We start from the raw sequence: 26087 nt of genomic DNA, 5'->3' as shown, positions 1-26087 counted from the left end.
CAGGCGCGGACCCACCTGTGAGACCCTGAGGCGGGCGCTTCCCTGAGTGTGGGTCGCGCAGGCATCGGCCCTGCGTGGCTGAGCTGAGAGATGTTTGTGTGGCGTGCTGCGGATATTGGACCTAGAGTCCCTTGAGGTGATTTAATTATTTGGGGGGTTGGCTATTTAGGGACAGCAATATCAGCGATTTTTCATTAAAACACATAATGATGAAGATCCAGCTGTGTGGGATAACAGTTCTCGGCACTGGGTTCAGCTGTGATTGAGGTGAACGCAATCCCTGTCCTTACTAACGTTTCATAGCAATTGAATGCCTCCAAAGCCCTTTGCACTCAGGTCCCTCTTCTAATTCCCTTAAGAACCCCAGGAAGTTCCTAACGTGTCATCCGAATTTTGCAGGAGCCAGGAAAGGTCCGCTCAGAGCAGGCAGGCCTGGGTTAAAATCCCAGCCCTCCCACTCTGTAGGGCGGACCAATTTAGCAAAGAAAATCCAGGACAACCAGTTAAATTAGAATTTCAGATAAACAGCAAATCCTTTTTTTTTTTTAGAGTAACTACGTCTCATATAAAGTTTGGGATATACTTTTACTAAAAAGTTATTTTGTAGCCATGCACAGTGGTACTCACCCTTAGTCCCAGCTACTAGGGAGGCTGAGGCGGGAGGATGGATTTAGAGGCTCCAGGAGTTGAAGGCTGCTGTGCGCTAGGATTGTGCCTGTGAATAGCCACTGTACTCCAGGCTGGGCAACACAGGGCGATCCCTTCTCAAAAAAAAAAAAAAAAAGAAAGTGTTTTTTTTTTTAAGTGAAAGGTCTCACATATTTATTACTGAACCCAGCCAACCAACGCATTCATCACAGATTCAGAGAGAAAAAATATATTCTCAATAAAACATGTACAACTCTCCAGAGAGCGGTGACATTTTCAGCTTGATGTGGTAACATGACTGTGACCTTCAGACAGCATAAATATGTGTGCCCTCTCATGTGCAATTCCTTATAGGCCCAGCTCGGTTCTTCTTCAATGTCTCCTTTTGGAGTTGTACCTGATTTTATTATCAGTTTTCATCCGAATCCACTGGGGACGATTTTGCTTTTGTTTCTTGGCCAGGAATTGCTTAATCCCAAAAGTCTTGTAGGAAAGACATGGCGAGGAGTGGAGTCAAGCACACACCACGATGGCAGAGAAAGGAACGTTATTTCATTGTTTATGTGAAATTCAAACTTAACTGGCATCTTGTATTTTATGTAGCTCCTCTCCCTCTATACCATGTCGTCCCCTGACAGACTTGGTCAGTGGTGCCTTTCCCCCACTTGCTCCAAGCCTTCTAGAGCAGAAGATAGGAATTCTGAAGCCCAAGGAAAGGAGTCCTGACTTTGGGAAGGAGGAGAGGACAGTGGAGCGAGACCCTGGAACAAGGTGATTCCAAGGCCTTTGGGGGCCTGGTCCTGCATGGGTGGGGTGCTGGGGCTTGGCCCCAGAAGAGCTACTTGGGAGAACTGTTTTGTTCTTTCCGTTCCTGGTAATTTGATAATTTTCCAACTAAAACTAGTTTCCCATCATAAATAATGCGCTCCCTCTGTTCACAGGGATGGTTGCCTGTGTTGATGGCTGTTCTGCATGTACCAAGCACTGTGTTGATGGCTTTACATTGCTGTTATCACAAATACTTCCTCACTGCCTACCTTGCACTGGGCAAGGTTTATTACCGAGGACACAGCTGTGAACAAGGCAGGTAAACCCCTTCCTCTTAGGGAGCTCAGAGCCTAAAAGGAGGGGAGAACTAAAGGCAATCAGGTGAACTTTTTTTTTTTTCTGAGATGGAGTTTCGCTCTTGTTTCCCAGGCTGGAGTGCAGTGGCACAATCTCGGCTCACTGCAATCTCCGCCTCCTGGGTTCAAGTAATTCTCCTGCCTCAGCCTCCTGAGTAGCTGGGATTACAGGCAAGTGCCATCACACCCGGCTAGGTTTTTGTATTTTTTTAGTAGAGACGGGGTTTCACCATGTTGGCCAGGCTGGTCTCGAACTCCTGACCTCAGGTGATCCATCCTCCTCACCCTCCCAAAGTGCTGGGATTATGGGCGTGAGCCACTGCACCTGGCCAGATGAACTCTTACATAATTAAGTTGGCAGGGTAAGAAATGCACTGAAAATAAATCAGTGACTTTAAGAGGTGAAAAATAGTACACCCAATTCACATATGAAGAAACTGAGGTTTGGAGAAATTAACCCTTTTGTGTAAGATTGGACCTCCAGTAAGTGACAGAGCTGAGAGTTAAACCTTGACTCCAAATTCATGCTCTTAACCGCTTGGATATGAGGCACCTGTGGGGGTCTGGCTTGGAGTATGTCATCGTTCTCTGGGGGCTTCTTTGGTGGTGGTCTTAGTTTTCTCATCTTTCAAATGAGGGTGCGCGGCAGGTGGGTTCTCATGCATCATCCCCAAAGAGGAACAAACAAATGAAAGGATCTTGCAGGCCAGGAGGTCAATGACACTGTCAAGGCTTGTCTGCTGGAAGGTGCCTCTCCCCTGGGACTAGAAACATTTCTGTCCACTTTTCCCTGTCCCCTGAGGACACAGCCTTTGGTATCACTTAGCATTAGACTCAATCAGAAGCCAGCAGCCTTGCTAGATCTGACACAGAATGAAAGGTCCTGAGCTGGGTGGGGGCACAAGGAGAGGATCAGAACAGTGAAGTGAAGTGAGCAAACCCGTAATAAACCTGGCATTCCTAAGAGGAGAAACCGCAAAGTGCAAGGTGCGACTTGAAAGGACTTGGCTGGGATTCCCACTGCGCTGACAAAAGCAGGAGGGGCAGCTCACCCTCCAGCAGCTAGGCTCTGCCTGTGCCCTGCAGGTATCCTGCTCCACGGCAGGACTCGCAGGCCCTCCCCCAGCAGCTGTGTGCACCACCTTCACATCAAAGTCAACAGTCCCAGCCCCAGGCTGTGAGCAAGAACCAGAAAAACATATTCTGCTCCTAGCAACACATTGCAAATGAAACTGACAAATGCCAACTTGCAGGGCAGTCTCAATACTGAGTTCTCCCTATGGGCCAGGAAGCTTCCCCGCAAACCCTACTAGCCGGTGTTTCCTCCAAACTCATACTCAGTCCCAGAAACACAGTAGAGGGCCAAAATCTTTGTGCAGGCTGGAAAGGAGTATTGTTTAAATTAGGTGCAAAGATCTGTTCCACCTCTAACACATCCAAAAAAGGGAAAGAAGGGAGGCAAGGATGGGGAGGCCCTTTCAACAAACCAGACAGGAGAGGATAGCATACTTCTTACATTTAAACAAGGTGGCTTCTCTAGCAAATGTAAGTGAATTTTAACATTTTGTAGATTCATGGCAGGGCACGGTGGCTCAGGCCTGTAATCCCAGCACTTTGGGAGGCCGAGGTGAGCAGATCACTTGAACTTAGGAGTTTGAGACCAGCCTGGGCAACATGGTGAAACCATGTCTCTACAAAAAATACAAAAATTAGCCAGGTGTGGTGGCCTGAGGTGGAAGGATCGCTTGAGTCCTGGAGGCGGAGGTTAGAGTGAGCTGAGATTCACGCCACTGCACTCCAGCCTGGGCCACAGAGCGGACCCTGTCTCAAAAAAAAAAAAAGAAAAAAGAAAAATATATGGTAGCTTCTTGTTAGACAAGAAGTAGAGAAAAGGCCATAATATTTTCTTTACTTCTTGAGGGTTTATAGCCATTTTTCCTTTGCATTTTTTAGCTTTCGAAAATTGTGAGACTGCTACATGCTTCTCATAAGATATGGACATAATTCAGAAGTGTGTGAGATGTGAGCGAAAGAGAAAGAGACCTCCCCGCTCCCCATCACTGCAGCTGCACTGGCTCCACCTTCTTGGGTCCTCCTTTTTTTTTTTTTTTTTTTTGAGATAGGATCTCCCTCTGTCACCCAAGCTAGAGTGCAGTGGCGCCATCAAAGCTCACTGCAGCCTTGACCTCCTGGGCTCAAGCGATCCTCCTGCCTCAGTCTCCCAATGTGTTCGAATTACAGGTGTGAGCCACTGCTTCTGGTCTGGTCTGCTCTTCTCGCTGCAACCTTTGCATCTTGGAATTGTTCCTTCCTGCTCTAAGGCCTTTGCACTTGCCTTTCCCTTAGCAGCTTGGGACCCCTTGTCCTTTTTCTTTCCCTACTCCCCTCCCTTCCCCTCCCAAATCCAACCTGGCTAACTCTCCTGCAGCCTTCAGATCGCCCTCTGAACATCTTCCTGGGCTACACCCCTGTGTCTTGACTCCTGGTTACCATGTGCCCACAGCTCCACGTGGCACATGGAATGATTGAATGAGTGACTCCTCATGGGGTTACCTCTGTTACCTATTCCTTGTATTTTATCCCAGGCATTTTTCTATTCATGCCCAAATTAGCAACGTGTCCAGAGTAAGACTTCACTCTGCAGACTGGTATTGCTGCTTCTGGTAATAATAGGAACTAAGGTTCGCTGACGGTCAGACACTGGGCCCAGTGCTTCAGGCATAAAATCTCATTTACCCCCTCCCATTTTACAGCAGAGAAAGTGGAGTACCAAGAAGTATAAAAATTGCTGGGTTTCATAGAGATGCAAGTGATAAGGTGCTGACAGGAAGGGTTTCTTTGATCTAAGCCGCTATACGATATTGCCTCAAAGTCAAGGCAACTTAGTATTGATGAATTAATTTGCTTGTTGTAGCTAGTGATCATGTACCAGGATGTGTGATGTAAAGCAGATCATATCCTGGTGTGAATAAAATGAAATCTAATGTTAAGAAGATCACCAAAATATTTGCAAGCCTATGGGTCATCTTATTAACAAAAGCAGGATGTTCACTTATTTTTAGAGAGTGCTGTCATGCACTACCGTGGACCCAACACCAGCTTCCATGACTGTCAACTCATGGCCAACATTTTGTCACCCACATCCACCCCCTTACCTACCCTCACACCAGATTATTTTGAAACCAATCCCAAGAATCATATTATTTTATTAATAAGTGTTTCAGCATGTTTCTAAAAAAAAAAGGACTCTTAAACACATTATAATTCCATTATCATACTAAAAGGTATGTTAACAATCATTCTTTATATCACCAAGTATTCTATCTGTTGAAATTGCCCCAATTGTTTCAGCAATTGTTTTCTTCTCATTTAAAAAAGTTATCTATTTTAATTGACAAATAAAAATTGTGTATATCTATCCTATACCACATGTTGTTTTGAAATCTGTATCCATATTTAGCTTGATTAGCTAAATCATGCTAATGAACATACACCTTAGCTCACATACTTATCATTTTTTTGTGGTGAGAACACACACAGGTAGTCCTAAAATCTACTCTCAGCGATTTTCAAGAATACAATAGCTTGTCATGAACTACCTAGGCACCATGTTGTACAGTAGATCTCTTGACCTTATTCAGCCTGTCTAACTGGAATTTTATATCTTTTGACCCCTATCTCCCCAGTCCCCTAGCCCCCACTCTGTTGCTCACCATGCTACTCCCACTTCTATGAGTTTGGCTTTTTTAGATTTCACATATAAGCGAGACCATGCGGCATTTGTTACGTTTGTTTAGTTTGTTTTCATCAAGATGCGAATAAGGTCCATCCACACATGGCTGTTGGTTGATATGACTCTTAAGTCTCCTAAATTCTGTAGGTTCTTCTCCAGTTTTCTTTCCTTGCAATTTACTTGTTGAAGAAACTGAGTCATTAGTCCCAGAGAGTTTTGTGCAATTAGGAGTTTGGGGATTGCATCCCTGTGATATAATTTACTATGTTTTTCTGTTTCAGGTATTTCTTATAAATTGAGAGTTGAATTTGGAGGCTTAACTGTTTCTGGTTTGATTTTTTTTTCATAAAAATATTTCGTAGGTGGTTTGAAATATTTATTTTTTATTTTTAGGCAGAGTCCTGCTCTGTCGCCCAGGCTGGAGTGCAGTGGTGTGATCTCCGGCTCACTGCAACCTCCGCCTCCCGGGCTCAAGTGATTCTCCTGCCTCAGCTTCCTGAGTAGCTGAGATTACAGGTACCCACCACCATGCCCAGCTAATTTTTGTATTTTTAGTAGAGATGGGGTTTCGCCATGTTGGCCAGGCTGGTCTTGAACTCCTGACCTCAGGTGATCCGCCCACCTTGGCCTCCCAAAGTGCTGGGATTACAGGCATGAGCCACCGTGCCTGGCCTAGGTTTAAAATATTTAGAACCTCCATTGTAACCTTCCAGAACTCCTGTGGCTGGGGCTTCCAGGTTGAGAACTTCAGAGCTAGCCTCAATCTCAGCCTCTCATTCACTGAAGTAGCAGCCAAGCCTGGGAGGATAAATCATGCTGAGCAAAATCTCTGCAGCCTGCAAAATCCCTTCACAGACTACTGACCCAGATGGAGAAAGCTGAGGAGGGCTTTAGAAAAAGCAGCTTCCCTCTGCTGCACTGAGTCGCCCTGGGGATTTGCAGGGGAGGTTCCCCGACCTGGTTCGCTTTCTGCTTGCTAGCACGCAGGGTGGCTTTGTGCCACAGCCCAGCCTGACTCATCCTCTCTGCTTTTTATTTCTTTCCTCCTCACACCCTCGCTGAGCTGCTAATTGCTCTCCTCCACCCTCCCCCTTGGTTGGAATCCTGAGGCCCTGACCTAGAGACACCCCATCACAAGTGTTTTCCAGCCAGCTCCAAAACCTCATCTCTGCTTTATTTGAAAATCAGTCAACATTAAACAGAGACTTGCTCTGATTTAAGGAGACTTTTAAAACTGAAGTAATTTTCCTTCTCTCCCTTCGCTTCTTCGTTTTCTTTTTTATTGTTTGTTTTCCATTTTTTAAGACTTCTTGGCAACTGGTTTTGGGAGAAAGAGGCACTTTTGCAAAGGACCAGAAGGCATGTCCAGTGTTCAAACCCAAGGCGATGAAACCCCAAAAGGTGTTTTCCTTTCCACATCTCTGTCTCTTCCACTCCCAGGCACACACCAGAAGGGCTGCCCAATTTACACATTGGCAGGCTTATGATTCATCCAACAAATGGTTTAAGCACCTTCATGGTTCCCAGGGCCCTTCTTAGTACTGGAGATTCAACCAAGCTTGGCATCACCAAGTTCCTGCACACACATTGCTGGGGAAGGCAGATTAAAAAAAAAAAAGTCCAGGAACAGTGGCTCATGCCTGTAATCCCATCGTTTTGGGAGGCTGAGGCAGGAAGATCACTTGAGCCCAGGAGTTTGAGACCAGGCTGGGCAACACATTGAGACCCCATCTCTGCAAAACATTTTTAAAAAAAATTAGCTGGACATTGTGGCTCATACCAGTAGTCCTAGCTACTTGGGAGGCTGAGGCAGGAGGATCACTGGAGCCCGGGAGGTTGAGGCTGCAGTGAGCTATGATCAAGTCACTGCATTCCAGCTTGGGTGACAGAAGGAGACCCCATGTCTAAAGAAAAACAAAGAAGGAAAAAAAAATACACAATTTAAGTTCAATCACAATGTGTTAGAGGGAAAAACAATCTGTGTGGTAGGAAAGTGGGTGACTGGGCAGGAAAGTGCAATGAAGGTGGGAGAGAGGAGGGCAGAAGAAACCTGTCTCAGGTGAGGACCTTGGATCTAAAGCCTTAGCTATGAAAAAGATCTGAGGGGACGAGCTCCAGGCAGAGGGAGCGAGGAGCTATGCAAAGGCCCTGCGGAGAGATTCACTGGGAGAACTTAAAGGGCAGAGAGCAGGCCAACGTTGATGGAGAGATGAGCGGGGGCGTCTATCGGCCACAGTGAGGAAACAGGACTCTGTTCTAAGGCAGTGATTCCAGTGGGGGCGATTTTGCCCCTCAAAGGACATTTGGCAATGTTGGGAGACATTTTTGGTTGCCACCCATTTGGGGGCAGTTGCTCCTGGCATCTAGTGGGAAGGGGCCAGGGATGCTGCCTATGTCCTGCAAAGCACAGGACAGCCCCTACCACAGAGAACTCATCAGTCCCAGATATTGATAGTGCTGAGGTTGAGAAACGCTGGTCTAAGAGTGGTGGGAGGCCATCGGAGGGTCTGAAGCAAGGGAAGGATGTCGTGTGTGTTAAAAAAGGAGAGTGCAGTGTGGGGAGGGAGAGTGGAGGTAAGGAGATGGGGAAGATGTTGCACTTGTCTCAGTGAGAGATGCTTCTAGATCCAGGAGGCAGACCTCAAGGATGGAGAGAAGGCAGATCCTTTGAGATTGTTCCTATTCAAGTAAGCTATGGTCAAACATGTTTTGGAAATGTTGTACACTGTACCAAGATAAGCAGTCTAGCGTGAATCCCAGAGCAAGGCTATTTAAGTTCAGATCTTGGCTTTGCCTCTTGTTAGCTGTGTGATCTTGGGCAGGATTCTCAACCTCTCTGTGCCCCAGTTTTTCCATTTCTAAAGTGGAATAATAGGGTCCATCTCAGAGGGCTAATGTGAGGAGTAAATTAGTTAATATACATATAAATAAGCTAATAGATGACTAGAACACTGCGAATACTCAATAAGCATTATCTGGTATTAGTACATACTCCTTTTGGGAGTATCACTAGTTATATCCACAAATTAAAGTCTCTGAGAAGACCTGTATCAAAACTGTTGCTGGACTTGCTTAGCCTGCATTCACTAAACTTATATTTTCATGACACGTCCCCCACCCCCACCAACTCCCTGAACACTCTGAAAACCAGGGATCCTCAGAAAACATTTATTTATTTATTTATTGAGATGGAGTGTTGCTCTGTCCCCCAGGCTGGAGTGCAGTGGCGTGATCTCGTCTCACTGTAACCTCCATCTCCGGGGTTCAAGCAATTCTCGTACCTGAGCCTCCCGAGTAGCTGGGAATCCAGACGTGCACCACCACACCTGGCTAATTTTTGTATTTTTAGTAGAGACAGGGTTTCACCATGTTGGCCAGGCTGGTCTTGAACTTCTGGCCTCAGGTGATCCACCCAGCTCACCCTCCCAAAGTGCTGGGATTACAGGCATGAGCCACTGCACCCAGCCCCTCAGAAAACATTTTAAAATCATCTTTATTGAGATCTAATTTACGCATCATAAAATTCATTCTTTTAAAGTATACAATTCAATGGGTTTTGGTATATTGAAAAAGTTGTGCAATCATCCTCACAATCTAATTTTGGAACATTTTGTCTCCCCCAAAAGAAACTCTGTACTTATTAGTAGTCTCACCTCATTCTCCCTTCCCCCAGCCCTTGGAAGCCACTCATCTACTTTCTGTCTATGAATGTGTCTGTTCCGGACATTTCACATAAATGGAGTCATACAGTATGTGGCCTTTTGTGATTGACTTCTCTCACTGAGTGTAGTGTTTTCAAGATGCTGCCACGCAGCATAGATCTGTGTTTCATTCCTTGTTATGGTCAAATGCTATTCCACTGCATGGAGAGACCACATGTAGTTCATCTGTTCATCAGTTGCTGGACACGGGTTGTTTCCAGTTTTGGGTTATTATAAATAATGCTGCTATGGACATTCAGGTACAAGTTGCAGTGTGGATACATGTTTTTATTTCTCCTGGGTAGACACCTAGGCGTGGAATTGCTGGGTCACATGGTGAGCTCGGTGTTGAGCTTTTTACAGAAGAGAGCACTCTGAGGCTTGTGGATGCTGGCATTTTGTTTGCTCTGCCATTTCCCCTTCTCCTTTCTCTCTCCCCCGTTCCCCCTGTAGTCCTAGATGCCAATGAGAACTTTGCCTCTTCCCAAGTGTTTGATCTTGAGGAAGTGATTTATCCTTCTCTGAGCCTCCATTTTCTCACCTGTAAAATGGGAATAAAGATGAAATGGGATTATTTTGTAAAGTGCTTGCTCTAGTGCCTAGTAGTCAGCTGGTTGAAGCCGTATTGTTGCTAGTGGCATCTGTGAGTGAGCATTGTGAGATCTCCTTGATGTAAGCAGTATGTGGATCAGTAGATGCAGTTGCCAGCAATGCTGTGATGAAGATTCCTGTGTTTGTCTCCTGGGCAGGACGTAGGATACACGCATCTTCACCTCCATTGGAGTTTGCCAACTGAATCTCTAAGGCAGTTGAACCAACGCACACTTCCAGTGGAAGAGTTTTCACCACACCATTCTTGCCAAGCCCTGATAATTTCTTACTTTTTGCCCATTTGGTGGGTATGACACAATGTCACCTTATGGTTTTGATTTGGATGCCAGATACTTTATCTGAATTATGTTATTTAGCACTTGCAGACACCTTGTGAGGTTCATACTAATATGATCCTTTTTTTTTTTTTTTTTTGAGACAGAGTTTCACTCTATTGCCCAGGCTGGAGTGCAATGGCACGATCTTACTTCACTGCAACCTCCGCCTCCTGGGTTCAAGCGATTCTCCTGCCTCAGCCTCCTGAGTAGCTGGGACTACAGGCGCCCGCCACCATGCCCGGCTAATTTTTGTATTTTAGTAGAGACAGGGTTTCACCATGTTGACCAGGCTGGTCTTGAACTCCTGACCTCGTGATCCATCCGCCTTGGCCTCCCAAAGTGCTGGGATTACAGGCGTGAGCCGCCATGCCCGGCCATATAATCCCCATTTTGCAGAGGAAGAAACAGACTTTGAGAAGTAAAGGGCTGGCCCATAAGACATGAAGCCAGGCAGTCTGGTTCCAATGCCTAGGTTCTCCATCTGAGCTTCACTCTCTCTCCCTGGGGCCAGGGGCTGACAAATAAACATGGGAAAGACCCCAGGGTGACTACTGAGACTGCCAAGAAATTGAAGAACTACATTCATTCTTTCAGTCAGCAAATACTTATTTGTGCCAGACTCTGTGAACAAAATAAAGTCCCTATTCCCAGGGCTTCTGGTCCAGTGTGGGGAGACAGCAAATAGATTTGCAACATCACATAAGCTCTGGGAGAAAAATCAAGCAGGTAAAGGGGCTGTAGGGTGATGTTTATGTAAGGAGGTCAAGGGAGGCTTCTCGAGGAAGGGACATTTGGACAGAGACCTGGACATTTGTACAGGAAGGGACGTAGTGAGGGTGCGAACCACGTGGCCAGCTGCAGGCAGAACCTTTTTGGCAGAGAGAACAGCACGCACAAGGCCTGCATGGTGGCATGATTGGGGCGTTTGAGGAATACCAAGGCAGCCATGGTAGGCAAAACTCTAGAGCTGGCTCCAGATTCTCATTCTCTGGTTATTCAACCAAACAGGAATCCAGGTGCTGCTGCGAAGGGTTTGCAGTTGAAATGAAAGTCCCAAGTCAGTTGATCTTAGGATATGAAAATGATCCTCATGGCCCTAATCTAATCAGAGGGGCCCTTTAAGAGCAGAGGAACCTCTCTGGCTGGTGCAGGAGAGGTCAGAGGGTTTGGAAGCACGAAAAGGATTCCAGGGGCCCTTGCTGGCTGAAGATAGAGGAAGCCATGAGACAAGGAATGCAGCTGGCCTCTCCAGGTGCTGAGAGCTGCCCCTGGCTGAAAGCCACCAAGGAAATGGGGACTATCGTCCTGTAACCACAAGGACCTGGATCCTGCAGTCAGAGAAATGAACGCAGAAGAGAACTCAAGCTCCTGGTAAGAGCACAGCTGGCAATATGTAATTTCAGCCTGAGCAGAGAACCCAGACGCACTGCACTAGACTTGTGACCTACAGAACCGTGAACTTATAAACAGGTGTTGTTTTAAGCTGCTAAATCTGGGGCAGTTTGTTACACAGCATAGAAAACAAATATAGAAGTTGTGTGGCTAGGACAGGGGGCACAAGGGGCAGAAGGCGGAGATGAGGCTTGGGAGGGACTGATTGCCGTGGTGAGGACTTTGGCTTTTATGCTGAGGGAGGCGGGAAGCCGCCAGAAATGTGTGACTCTCAGACCGCCTGGCCCTCCGCCACACACTCGCCTTCTCGCAGGTTCCATCCTGCCGAGTTTTTGTTCCACCACCTCAGCCCACTTCCTTACATTTATCCGTCTATCAACTGATGTGTGTATGTGAGTCAGTCAGGCCCTGTTGATTGCAGGGGATGGGAAACCAGAACAAAGTACTTATCCTCCAAATCCAGGGACTTCAGGGTGAGCTGGATCCAGGAACTCAACTATTACTTGCGGAAACCTGTGTCCTTCCATCCCTGCCCTTCGCCCTCTTCTGTGTGTCTGCGTTTTCAGGAGGGCTCCCCACACGGTGGCCAGGATGGTCGCCAGCAGCTCTTGCCTTCACCCTGCCATCCCAGTGATCCAGGCAGAAAGACCCCCACCTTTCTCTTAATGGGTCTCGTAAAAGTCTTGGAGATGACATGCCTTGGCCCAGCTGGGTCACAAGGTCACTGTGAAGCCAATCACAAAAGGTGGGCAGCTGTGGGGAGAATACATTTAATGGCTGGGCCTAGGCCATGCACTTCCTCCAGGAGGCAAGTGGGGCAGAGGGCTCCAGGCCCACCCTGAAACCCCCTGGACTGTGAAAGTGGAGAGTGGTCCTTTATGGGGTCACTGGGGTGCCACCTGCAGCAAGAGAGGAAGCAGATGCTGGCGGCCAAAGCAGCAGATGCCCCTGAGAATGGCCAGCTTGGTCCACACCTCTGGGTGCCGTGGGTGCCTGCACTCAGACACAGTTTGGAGATTCCAGAGCGTCGCGCTCTGCTGTGTTCAGGTCACCCCCCTATCTCTGCATCCTATTAGGTCTTGGCACAGGCAACGGGACTTGTGGAACTATGACAGAGCCCTGCCTTTGACCTGGTTGTTTACTGGAGAAATAAATAGAGAAAATCAGCTGAACAGATGCTTGGACAAACGGAGCAGCCCTGGGAGGCACATGCAAGAGTCACCTCCGTAAACAGACGTGGCTCGGAAAGTCTGTCTGAGCCCCAAACAAACGAGGCCTGCAGCCAAGCGTGAAGCCACCTGGGTTCCCTAGCCAGCAAGGACAAGGCCCCCTGGAGCCATGGGTCCACTGGGGCTGGGGGATTGCCCAGGATGCCCCAGCCTGTAGGGGTGGTGGGGGTGCACACTGACTCTTACATTTTCCTCTTGCTGTTTTTAAAATGCAGTATTGGCTTTGGGAGGCCAAGGCGGGCGGATCATGAGGTCAGGAGATCGAGACCATCCTGGCTAACACGGTGAAACCCTGTCTTTACTAAAAATACAAAAAATTAGCCGGGCGTGGTTGTGGGCGCCTATAGTCCCAGCTACTCGGAAGGCTGAGGCAGGAGAATGGCATGAACCCGGAAGGCAGAGGTTGCAGTGAGCCAAGATTGTGCCATTGCACTCCAGCCTGGGTGACAGAGCGAGACTCTATTTTACATATATATTTTATATATATATTTATATACATATATATAATAAAATAAAATGCAGTACTGGAAACAGGTCTGGGAGGAGAGGGACTGGTTGGCTTGGAGATTCCCCTCCCCAATACCAATAATCATTACAATCAACCTTGCAACAGCCTAAGGAGTTTATCGGGTCCCTTTCTCCCCGGTACACATGTGATTCTCTCATGACATCTCTGCTTGAGCTCCAGCCATACAGGCCTCCTTGGTGGTCCTCAAGGACACCAGGTATGCTTGTGTCTCAGGGCCTGCACACCTGCTGTTCCTGCAGCCTGTGACGCCCTCCCCACCCCAGCCCTGTGACACCCTCCCCACCCCAGCCCTGTGACACCCTCCCCACCCCAGCCCCGTGGCTTTTTGGCCCTCACTTCCATTAGGTTTCTGCTCAAGTGCTACCTTAAAACACAGGACTTGTATCAGACTCTGTTTTGCTGCAGCAGCAAACAACCCCAAGTCCTCCATGCCCCGACACACCAAATGTTTATCTGTCACACACACAACACCTCCAACCTCATTCTAGGGGGTTCTGAGACCCAAGTTGCCACAGACTCATCTGCACTTTCATGGTCACAGCATCAGGGGAAAGGCAGTGTGGCAAGTCACACAGTGACACCTGTCACTTCCATGCACGCTTTGTTGGCCAAAGCAAGTCACAGGTGTCTGGGAGGAGAGCCAAAAACATGAGTGACTAGCTCAGTGTCACCTCCTTTCTTAGTCACCCTAAATAAGCAGTCCCACCCTGTTTTAATGCCTTTCCTGTGCTGCTCCCCACCTGACGGTATGGATATTTAGCTGTTGTCCCCTCGCTTCCCCCTAGAATAAGGTCTTCCTGAGGGCAGGACTTTGTCTGGTTTTGTTCACTGGTTTGCCTGCAATATTTAGAACACTGCCTGGCATTCAATATGCATTCAAATAAGTGTTAGTCAAATGAATCAAGAGCAGTATGAACAGTTAATATCAAAGGGTACTGACCGCGTGCCAGCTGCCATGCTAAGAGCTGTTCGTGCATTTACTCATTTGATCCTTGTCTCAACCTTATGGGGGATGTAGGTCTATATGACCCCCATTTTCCATATAAGGAAACTGAGGCTCAGAGGGGTCGAGACAGTTGCCCAAGGTCACACAGCAAGTGAGTGGGCAGAGCCAACCTCTTGACCTACCTCTGAGGGGCTCTCCAACCCAGCCGCTTAGTACCAAGAGGGCAGGGTCACTATGTCTAAGCACAGAAGTGGAGACAGGGCCTGGTGAGCATTTCAGAGGGAAGAGCAACACTGGCAGAAAATAATAAAAGTATCTCTAGTTCTTGGGCACCAGGCACGGTGCCAAGGGAGGCACATGCGCCTTCTTATGGTCACAAGCATTGTTGGAATCCCCATTGAACAGAGGAGGAATCTGGAGGTGATCATACTTTCCAAGGTGCTGCTAGTCTTCAGGAAAAGCTGAGGCCCTGGTTATCCAGATCTGCAGGCTGAAACACTAACCACAAGGCTGTTCTACCTCTTTGCTGACCTGTACATCCAGAGCATTGCAAAAGAGGCATGAATTTCCATTGTCACTGTGCCCAGGACCCCTCAGCAAGTCAGCAGGCTCTGCCTTCCTCTGCTGTGACTTTATGAAGCTCCTTAATGGGGACATAATGCAAGCCATTGCCTTATTGCCTAATAGTTTATTGCATTCTGTTTTTCCAGCCCAGAAAAGAAGGCAAACTTTAATGTTTTCCTCCTGTGAATGCTTTTACTTCTGTCCAGGCTTGTCCCTAACCTCTCCCTGGTTTCTGTCTGTCACTCTCCACCCACTCCTTGCCTTTTCTCCAAATTGCTGCAACAATCACATAGAAGAGTGCAGGGGCTTCCTCTACAGATGCCTGGGTTCGGGTCTCAGCCCCACCACTTACTGGCTCTGTGCCCCCTGAGCATGTTTCTCAGCCTCTCTGAGCTTCAGTTTTCTCATCTGTGAAGTGGGAATAATGACCATTCCTACCTCATAGGGTTGAGGGCTAAATGCATCAACTATGTAAAGACGTGGTGAGTGCTCCATCAGTGGTAGAAACCATCATTTCTGAGGACTCTGGAGGCACCAAACATCTCTTCTAAAGTGTTTGGGGTCCATCGAAGTTGGCACAATATTATTCATGCTTCACTATTTGGAAAAGCAAAAAAATTGCAAACACTCAAATATTCGCTGATACAATACAAAATTGACTCAATCAATTCTCCCTGTGACTGCAGTGGAAAACTCTACAGCTGGTAACAGAACCACCATATTGCCTGGAGGTACGTCGGCTGAAAAAGCTGGTTATGTCACATACCACATTAGTAGGTTAGATTGTGGGGACTTCACCTTCTGCATTCCATATTTCTGAGATACTTAAATTATTTTATAAGGTAGAGGTTGTTTTGTAATCAGGAGAAGCAAAAGAGGTGTGAGCTTCATGTAATGGGGTCCACAAGAAATTTTGTATGTCTATGACTTTGTTTCCCACTTCCCTTGACTCAGCTTCAAAGAGTTTGGGGGTTCTTAAAGTAGAAACCCTTGTTACTGGCATCTTTGGAACTCCTGATTTGCTGCTGAATAAAAACAGAGTTCAATGGGTCTGGTAGGTTTGGTTATGGTCTTGTTGTAAGGGCTCTGCGAATTTCCCTCCATGTGCCCCATGCAAGTGCTCAGCCCACCAGTCTTTAAATAAAGTTCCATGCTGCCTGATTTAGTGGCACAGGTGGGAATCATGCCCGGAGCTTCTGTTTGGGGGTAGCAGTGTCCTTTCCATCACCCATACTGCTTTCTTCTGACTACCTTGAAAACCATATCCATGTGTTTTGTAATTATTTTATTAGCTGTACATATGGAGGTGGTGCTGGCAGCTGGGCAACCCCTTGAACTCGATTATCCCAGTGACACTCTGCATCCCTGCACGTTTCCTGTCACTCGAGTTTGTCTGCTAGTGCCAGCTCTTCTATTGAGGGTTAAGTGGGTTAAGAAGCACTATCAGCTCTGAGACCCAGGGTGAGGCAGCCTCCACTTCTACTTGTACTTTTGCAGTCACAACATCAGGGGAAAGGGAGAGTGGTATGTCACACAGTGACACCTGTCACTTCCATGCACATTTTTGCTTGGCCAAAGCAAGTCACAGGTGTCTGGAAGGAGAGCCAAAGATCAGCAATTCAGACCTTCTCAGTTAACTCATTAGCATCTTGTTGAGACAGGATAACTTCAGGAAAGAAAACAGAGGGAAGAGGGGAGTAGTCACCAAACCTCTGATTGGAGACCTCTGGGATGATTGTCCTACAATCACTGGGCTTCCAGTGATCAGCCGCTTTTATTTCTACCACGTTTGATGGGGAGTCAGTTTGGTATGTCTTTCAAAAGATCGGTTCAGGCCTCAATCCCATATGCCCCAATCCCAGCAGACGAGACCAGCAGTCTCGAGAGTCCCTGAGATTAACTCCCATTCCCAGTTACAGAAAACTCACTTTGGTTCCTGGTGGTTAATGGCATAGAATCTGCAGCCAGTGTGCCTGATTCACACCTGAGTTCTGCCTCTTACCAGCTGGTAGCCTTGGGCAAGTTCTCCATCTTCTTGGGTCTCAGTTTCTCTATCTGTAAGATGCTGATGGTAAGGTACCCACCTCAAGATTATTATGAGGACTAAGTGAGTTCATACATGCAAGAAGCTTAGAACAGGTCCTAGCACATATTAAGTGCTCGTAAACATTAGCCATCATGATTGCTATTATTATTATTATTGCTTTTTGTCTTTCAGTTGTGATGACAATGCTCATCACTATGAGCACATGCTCAAACTCTGTTTACATCTTTTGTCTGTCCATTTCCATCAGTTTGATAAAAAGATCTGTCTGTATTGGCCAAAGGTTACATTCACTCCCTTTCACAATCCTGGATTTTAACTGTCAACTCAGTTTTGCCTCCCTAGAGTTTGAGAATGCCACACACTTATCATCCATTGCCTGTGATCTCCCATGCCAGACCCTTGCACCCTCACCTCGAATGCCGCCTCCCATCCTCTGCCTTGATGAGTGTTGCTCGTTCCTGGGGATGACGTTGTCCATGAGGTCCTCTGCACCCTCACTACCCCTGCCTCTCATGCCCACAGCTCCCAGTGATTCACCACCATTCCTGTGGGCACTTGGATGGAATCTTCTACTGAGAGCCAACTGCCGTCTAGGTCTCCCACCTGTAAGTAGGGCCACTGGATCACACAGTTGTTAAGGTTCTGTTCAAGCCAATGTGGGTCTTTGGAACATAGCTAAGAAAATATTGATGATACCTGTATGGAGGGAATCACGAAACATTATTTAAGGACATGAAAGAAGATCAGTATAAGTGGAGCTACATGGCCATATTCATGGATGTAGGACTCAATATTATAAAGATAAGAATGTATCCACATTTACTGAAGTTCACTGAAATTGCAGCAATTACTTTTGGATGTTGCATTTCTCTTTTTAAGTCCAGTCAAGTGAAGCAGTGGGAGTGGGGAAGGAACAAATAAATCTGTAACCGGCTGTGATCAATTAGTTGTAAACACCACGGCACATCCTGGGCCAGCCAGGATGTTGCATTCCCAGTGGAACTTAACAAACTGATTCCAAAACTCATATGGAAAAACAAAGGCGAAGAATAATTTAGGCAATTTGGAGAAGAACATGAAGGGAGGGCATACCAGACATCGAGTTGTTTACAAAGCTCTAGTTCTTGAGAGAGGCTGATATTGAAATAGTGATCGAGAAATAGATGAATGAAACAATGGGAACTTGCTCAGTGACTCAGGTGGCCTTGAGGACAAGGGAAAAGAATGGGTCTTTCAAAAAATAATGCTGGGACAACTATTTTTCCATACCTTAAAAAAATTGATTCCAGCCATATATCATACTCAACAATCAATTCAGGATGGATTAAACACCTGTGTATGAAAACCAAAACTTCAAAAAGAACATGTTGGAAAATATGACTCTTGGGGAAGGAAGGATTTCTTCTGTCTATGAAAACCAAAACTTCAAAAAGAAAATGTTGGAATATGACTTTCGGGGAGGGAAGGATTTCTTGAATACTCCAGGTAGGAAAGGTGAGGAAGATAGTGGTCAGGCTGTGTGTGTTGCGGCTGTGAGTCACTCCAGCTGCCACCTACCAGCAATGTCACCCTGGACATGCTCTTCATCTCTCTGTGCTCAACGGGTAGAATGTGAGTGTGCATTTTGGAAAACTAAATCTACTGCTGCCTTTCCCCATTCTTTTTTGTCCAGCAAAGTCAGTCCAACTCCCACCATGGAAGATGAGTGCTCCGGCTAATTTCTTTCTAGTGAACTGTGGGCCGGGCCGAGTCGAGGCATATGCCCCAATCCCAGCAGACGAGGCCTGAGGGCCTGTGTACCACGGGCTTCGGAGAAAGGCTCACTCCCTAAGAAAGAGACATCCAGGAGCAGACACCTTCCACCAGCATGTCGTCCAGACTGTATGTGGTTCCTGGAACTGCAGCAGCACCCTGTTACCATGAGGGCTCCAGCTGGTGGCATAGATGGGGGAGCACAGAGATGGAAAGAGCCTGGGTCCCTGAAGAGTTTATGGGGACACTGGTCTCAGCTGGGACTGCATGGACATGGGACATCACATTCCGGGAGAAGATACATTGTCCTTATTGTCCAATCCACTTAATGCATGATCTGTGATCTACTGTTAGATTCATTCTGACTGATGTATAACAGTCCTACATCATGATTCCTTGTAAGAATTAAGGGAGGCAGCCAGGCCGGGTGGCTCATGCCTGTAATCTTAGCACTTTGGGAAGTCGAGGTGGGTAGATTGCTTGAGCCCAGGAGTTTGAGACCAGCCTGGGCAACATGGTTGCCCATCTGTACCAAAAATACTCCCCCCCAAATTAACCAGGCATGGTAGTGTGAGCTGGTAGTCCCAGCTACTCTGGAGGCTGAGGCAGGCGGACTGCTTGAGCCTGGAAGGTCAAGGCTGCAGTGAGCTGGGGCACCACTGCACTCCAGCCTTGGCAACAGAAGGAGACCCTATCTCAAAAAATAAAAAGAATTAAATGAGGTGACAATGTGTATGAAGCACTTTGCACAGTTCCTAGTGCCGCTGAGAGCTTGATAAATGACAGCTGCGCAGTCGCTAGAACATGGAAGCCCCTCACTGTGGTGACTGAGTAAGGCTAATGGTCGGTTAGAGGCACTTACAACAGGAAAGGCTCTGGCTGGAGTTCAATGGGCATTATCCCACGAGTCCTCATAAAGGTCATATGAGGTCGGTACTATTATTATCTCCATTTTAAACACCAGGAAACTGAGGCTCAGAGAGGTTAAGGAACTTGCCCAAGGGTCTGCAGCAAGAATGTGGTGGAGCCAGGACTTAAATCCAGGCCAGGCTTAGACACTGCAGAGCTTATTCATCTTATTCAGAGGGTTTCTCCTAGGACAGGAGCCCTGATGCTTCCTTTGTGGGGTGGTGGGGAGCATTTTCATGTCATCAACAAATCCTGCTGCGTGGAGCCCCACCAGCTCCTAGAGAGCCCAGCACTGGCCTCAGCCCTCTGCCTCACTGTGTCATGGCTGGTCCTGGTGCACTCCCCCAGTGAGACAAGGAAGAGCCAAGAACCCCTGGCTCAAACCCCTCACTAATAGAATTAGAATGTTCTTGTCAAGAAGGATTTCTTTTGGGGACAGCCAAGTGAGCCACATGCTCAGCTTTTAGAGGCAAAAGGACAAACATGACGCGTTCTTAGGGACTCAGCTATGGCAGCTGACACTTCCGTCTTCAGGGCAGGGCGTACGAAGAGGGGCCTGTTAGTTGCACATGAAATCCAACTTCCTTGGGGGTGTTTTGATTATTTCTGAACACTCTGGACTTTCTTGCTATGTTTCTGTCAGTTTCCTCTTATGACTTCTGCAGGCAATCTTGGTGCCAGCTCAAAAGGACCTTGATCACTGGGACAGCAAATGGTGGGGATAGCCCCTACCCTCTTGGAGAGTCTTTTCAACCCATCAGTTTGTGAAGGGGAGGGTGAGGTACCTGAATTGGGGGAAGGAACCCCTGGTGAGATCCTCGACCATCTTAACATTATCCACAGCCCAAGGGGAAGCCCTGAGTCAGAAACTGCTGTTTCTATTGCTTTTAAATCCCAGCTCTGGCTCTCCATGCAGATTTCCTTAGCCAACTTCAAGCTGGACACTGCACAGCTGAATCCCCTGGAGCACTGGAGCTGGACGCTAATGAAGTCACCACTGAAATCTTGGGAATCTTCGAAGAAGACAGAGAAGCCGAGAGGCAGCATCTGAGGTCACCAACCAGGGCCATCAGCCCACAGGTCACAGCCTCCAGCAGGCAAGGGACTTGTGTGGCTTGTGACTCAGTGTTGGAGATAATTGCACAGAGACCTGTTTCCCTTTTCTTCTTATCCATTTATCTGCAACACTGAAACTCCCACCCTCTTTTGCATAATACATGCAACGAGGGAAGCTGTCCCTATCATCACATGCTTGTGAACTGCCGTATGGGTCAGCTTCTCACTGTGTCCGGCTGTCTGGCTGCCGTTCCTAGGGGTACAGCATCCCCACTGTGACCCTGCTGAGATTCCATCTTGGGGTTATGGGTTCTTATGTGCTGGTCACAGATGAACGACTTCACATACTAGGCTGTGCTGATCTTTTTACCACTCACCCAAAAATAGGCAAAAGACACATCCAAGAGGCCCCTTGCTGAGTCAGCTAAGCTGCTGGTGAGGGGGATGTGGGGAGTCCCTGCAGGGGCCTGGCCTTGGTCCTCACGTTGAGCCCTAGGCTCCAACAGCTGGGGCGAGTGGATGTGGTATAAGCACTCCAACCCCCAGTGCAACCTCATCAGCCATCTCTTTCGGTTGCCATTTCAAAACCCTAGTATAATTTTCACTGCTGTGTGGTGGTATTTAATTTTACCAAAGTATGACAAACTCGCAAATACATTCCCTTTGGGGCTTTTCTCACTCCTCCTCCCACTTTAAAACATAACACATTTCAAACAAACCGTAAATTCTTCCCCTTTCAACTCCTGTCCATGTCTTTCCCTTTGGGCTGCTTTATGTTTCTTCCTATCACCTTCTGACATGATGTGATGATGTCTGATGTTACATCTGACTCTCCGGGTGCTGCCGGCAGTGGCAGCTTCAGGGGGACAGAGGCTTTGCAAGTCTTTTGCTGCTTCCTTCCCTGTGTCTAGAATAGCGAGTTGTCTGGTGCCTTGTAGGAACTCAATCAAGATTTGGTGAATAGTGGCACTAAGCCATTCACTAAATATTAAATTATTGGACAACCTATGATATGTGTTGAGTACTGTAGAGGACATAAATAATGGCCAGATGGCTACCATTGATGGACGGCTGGGTGCAGAGGCCATGGGACATCTCCACATCTGTTCTACATTGAACCAGGGAGCAGTGGGATGTGGGTCAGAAAGCTGGGCTCCAGTGACCAACTGCCTGGGTTCATTTCTGGCCGCAGCACTTGGTAGATCTGTGACCTTGGGCAAGTTGTTTAGGTTCCCTCTGTGTCAGTTTCCACATTTCTAAATGGGGATAATAGGAGTACCCATCTCATTGGGATATTGCCCAGATTAAATGAGGTCACGCATGTCAAGCACTCAGACACCCTGCAGGACACAGCCTGGATGAAGGCAGCAGTCACTAAACGCTTCAGCAGCTGATGAAGCAGGAACCATTAGGATGCCAATTAGCAGATGAGGAAATGAAAGAAGCTCGCCAAAGTACTCAGCTGGTAAGCATACGGGGCCTCAGAGGAGACCCATCCTGCCCTCCAGAAGCTTACAGTTCAGCCTGGAAGAGGAGACAATTGCACAGATAATGATGCTATGCAGTGCACTTTACAAAAACGTCAAATGCAGACAAGGTGCTTCAATTCCACCACTCAGATCCCTTTTCTTACAGAAGGACCAGCTCCAGGCCCTATATACCCCAGTGACTTCCAAACACCTTGAACCAACTCTCCTGCCATTTCAAGGGAATCTTCAGTTATGCAAGGATGTGGGCTGGGATGGGACCTCAGTGTCATGTAGTGTTCAACATTTTACACAAATAGCAGGATTTTTGAAGAGTGTTGTGTGAGTAGAAAAAGCTTCAATAATATATATCACAAACCGGTAGCATTCCCAGTGATGGTTGAGGGTGGGCATGTGGTTCCAATTAATTAACAGGCTAAATTCATGATGGGACTTATTAGTGCCCTGTAGCAAATGTCCATACATTGACTGCATATTTCTGCTGTAAGAGTGCTGAGCCTGGGGACCCAGGACACAGACAGTGTGGCTCCCATGAGCTTCCTATTCCTTAAGCCAAACTGCTCCTTGCAAGGCGAGGCTGTTTGCTGCAACCTCACCTAAGGGAAGCTCCATTCCTTGCATAGCAAGATGAAACTTGCCTTAGATTGAAGGCCCATTAGGGATAGTCATTAACTGGTCCTTGCTTTGAACCTTGCCAATGGTGGTAAATATTCTTTAAAACAGGCTGAGCAGGCAGGCATTTCATTGGGGTGGGCCCTGTTTGAGGAATTAAGTCATCGACTAACAGAGTCTGCAAATAACCTCACAGCGACTTCCAAGGAGCAGGCCAAGGTCTGGTAGCCTCTTTAGTGCTCAAGGTCACCCGTAGCTATGAGCATCAGTGGTAGACTTAGGCTGTGTACTGCGGAGAGAAGGTAAAGATTTGCAATAGTAGTCAATGTTAATGAGTCCTCCCTATGGGCCAGGCACACGTGCATGACTTAAACTCTTCATGAATAGGAATTATTATTATTAGTTTTGAGATGAAGTCTCACTCTGTCATTCAGGCTGGAGTGCAGAGGTGCCATCTCAGCTCACTGCAACCTCTGCCTCCCATGTTCAAGTGATTCTTGTGCCTCAGCCTCCTGAGTAGCTGGGATTACAGGCACCTGCCACCACACCTGGCTGATTTTTGTATTTTTAGTAGAAATGGGGTTTCAGCATATTGGCCAGGCTGGTTTTGAACTCCTGACCTCAAGTAATCTGCCCGCCTCTGCCTCCCAAAGTGCTGGGATTACAGGCATGAGCCACCATGCCCGACCATGAGTAGGAATTGTTATCCCCATTTATGGAAAAAAGTCTGAGTCTCAGAGAGGTTAAGAAATCTGCTTAGGTCACGCAGCTGGAATACTTGATGTCTGATGTTTATGGTGTCTTGGATGTCTGGCTCTACATTGTACACTCAGATTCAACTTGTCTGCAAGTCTCCGTCAAGAGAGAAGACAGGCTCTACAGAGAAGAAGAGGGGGAAGAATGTAAGGGGAGAGGAGGAGGAGAGGAAGAAGAAAGAGTAGCAGGTGTTGGGGAGTGAATTTGGGCAGCTGTGATGATTTGCCCCAGGCCCCCCAAAGGAGCCTGACTTGTTGGGCAGGAGGGCGAGCTCACAGCCATCTGCAGAACACCAAGGGCAAATCTGGGAGGTGTGGCTACTGGAGCAACTTCAAAAGCAACTATGTGTGTTTTGCCTTTGGGTATGAGTGAGACTCTAGGTTGCAAGTGACAGAAAACCTAATCAAACCAGCTCAACAGAAAAATAAACATTAGCTCATGTAACTGAAATGTGCAGAGTAGATGGCTTCATTCAGGCAAGGCTGTGTCCAGGTGTTCAAATAGTGCATTTCTCTGTGTTGTCTCCTTTTCAGGCAGGCACTTTCCCAGAAAGATGGTGGTCTGGAGCTCCAAGTATGTCCAAAGCTCCTAATAACCCCAGCAGAGAGAGTTGCCTCTCAAAAGACTTCCAAAAGGAATTCTGGGACTGAGTGGTATTGACTCTGATGAACTTGGCCTGGGTCAGGTGTCCATCCTTGAGCCATCTTTGACCCAGGCTTGTCCATCCCTGCTCTTGGGGGTGGGAGGATGCGATACTCTCTGCCCAGTTCACCCGTGGACAGAGCCAGGCTCAGCCCCACCGGACTATGTGGAGAGAGTTGCAGGGTTGGGTGGGGGTCTCTGTATTAGCCTACTTCGGCTGCTGTAGCAAAATACCATAAACTGGGTGGCTTAAACAACAGAAATATATATTTTCACCATTCTGGAGGCTGGAGGTCCAAGGACCAGGTGTCAAGATGGTCAGGTTCTGGCGCAGGCCCTCTTCCTGGCTTACAGATGGCCGCCTTCTCACTGTGGCTCACACAGCCTTTCCTCGGTGTGCACGGAGGTAGGGCATCAACGAGCAAACGCTCTAGTCGGTGTCCCTGCTAAGAAGGGCACCACTCCCATCACATCAGACCAGGGCCTCATGACATCTAACCCTGGTCATCCCCCAAAAGCTTCATCTCCAAATCCCATCACACTGGGGGTAAAAGCATTCAGTTTATAGTCTCTGAGGAAAAGTCCTAGAAGAAAGAAAAGATTAACATTCTGAGAAGAGAAGACAAAACCATCAAATGTCCTGTACAAAGATCTTTCTTAGAAATCTCTCATAGTGTTCACCTTCTCCCTTTCTGTTGTCACGGCAGTGGCCTGAGGAGCTCTGGCTGTCACCCCTTCAACAGCTGCCTCGCTTGCAGCCCCGTGGCAACCTGTGGGCAGAACGCTCTTCTTAAGAGGCTATTCAGGTGTGGTTCCCCCCTTTTAGCAATGTTTTCTTCCGGGGTTATAGGGTAACGCATGACATATTGGAAAATATAGAGGAAAAAATTGCCCACAATCTCACACTCAGAGGAAGCCATATTTCCTTCTAGCGCTTTTAAATGCACTATAAATATTTTTATACAATTGAGGTCATTGTACTCATAGAATTGTATGTGTTGCTGCTTCACTTAAGTAGTGTAAACTTTTCCCTGCATCATTAAAATACCTTTGTAAAGACCCAAAACCATGGTGGCCAAGGGCATGAGGCTGTGAGTCTTGTGCCCCACACCATAGCCAGGAGATCTGGTCACAGGGATCGGCAGCTGTACCAGGACCATGGTGGGAAAGCATACTGGGAAAAAGCAGTTCCCCTGATGAAGAGAGTGGGTCTGTTTTACAGACAAAAGAATACATGTTGGTACTTAACCTTATTCCCGCACCTCCATATCCAGCTTCCCGCCTGGCCAGAAGACACAGTGCTCTCTCAGCCTCTCCCACTGTGTCCCCGGCTGTCCCATCCCTGTATTTCTCCAAAGCTGGGGTCATTGTGACGCCCTGTGTTTCCTGGCTGGGAGCAATCTCACACCTTCTCCTCTGTCCCTACAGGCATCATGTATGGTGAGGACTGCCTGTCTCAGGGTTATCTAGGCCCAGTCTTCCCCCAGGGCTGTTCCTTACGCAGTGGTTACTTAATAAGAATCTTTGGGGGTGGGCACTGCTCTGGGCTGGGGATGCCATGGACAGCCAACAGGCATGGTCCTGCTCTCCTGAAGTTACAGTCTCGAGAATCAGCCTGTATTAGTCTGTTCTTATGCTGCTAATAAAAACATACACAAGACTGGGTAATTTTTTTTTTTTGAGATGGGGTTTTACTCTTGTTGCCCAGGCTGGAGTGCAATGCGTGATCTCGGCTCACTGCAACCTCCACCTCCTGGGTTCGAGTGATTCTCCTGACTCAGCCTCCGGAGTAGCTGGGATTATAGGCATGCGCCACCACACCCGGGTAATTTTGTATTTTTAGTAGAGATGGGGTTTCACCATGTTGGTCAGGCTTGAACTCCTGACCACAGGTGATCCACCCACCTCAGCCTCCTAAAGTGCTGGGATTACAGGCGTGAGACATCACGCCCGGCCGAGACTGGGTAATTTATAAAGAAAAGAGGTTTAATTGACCCTCAGTTCAGCATGTCTGGGAAGGCCTCAGGAAAC

General features: G+C 47.5%; 1 long non-coding RNA gene across 1 annotated transcript; it reads left to right on the top strand.

Moving 5' to 3' along the window:
• Position 1: 1 nt before the first annotated feature.
• LOC134809148 (uncharacterized) lies at positions 2-23860 on the top strand. Its single transcript, XR_010154127.1, has 4 exons — positions 2-136; positions 1252-1419; positions 1590-1731; positions 20420-23860. It is a non-coding gene; the product is annotated as an uncharacterized LOC134809148 (long non-coding RNA).
• Positions 23861-26087: the final 2227 nt, after the last annotated feature.

The sequence above is a fragment of the Pan troglodytes genome, chromosome 21, assembly GCF_028858775.2.
Source record: "Pan troglodytes isolate AG18354 chromosome 21, NHGRI_mPanTro3-v2.0_pri, whole genome shotgun sequence".
NCBI lineage: Eukaryota > Metazoa > Chordata > Mammalia > Primates > Hominidae > Pan > Pan troglodytes.
Note: the sequence above shows the minus strand (reverse complement) of the source record. Positions and strands in the feature narration are given on the sequence as shown.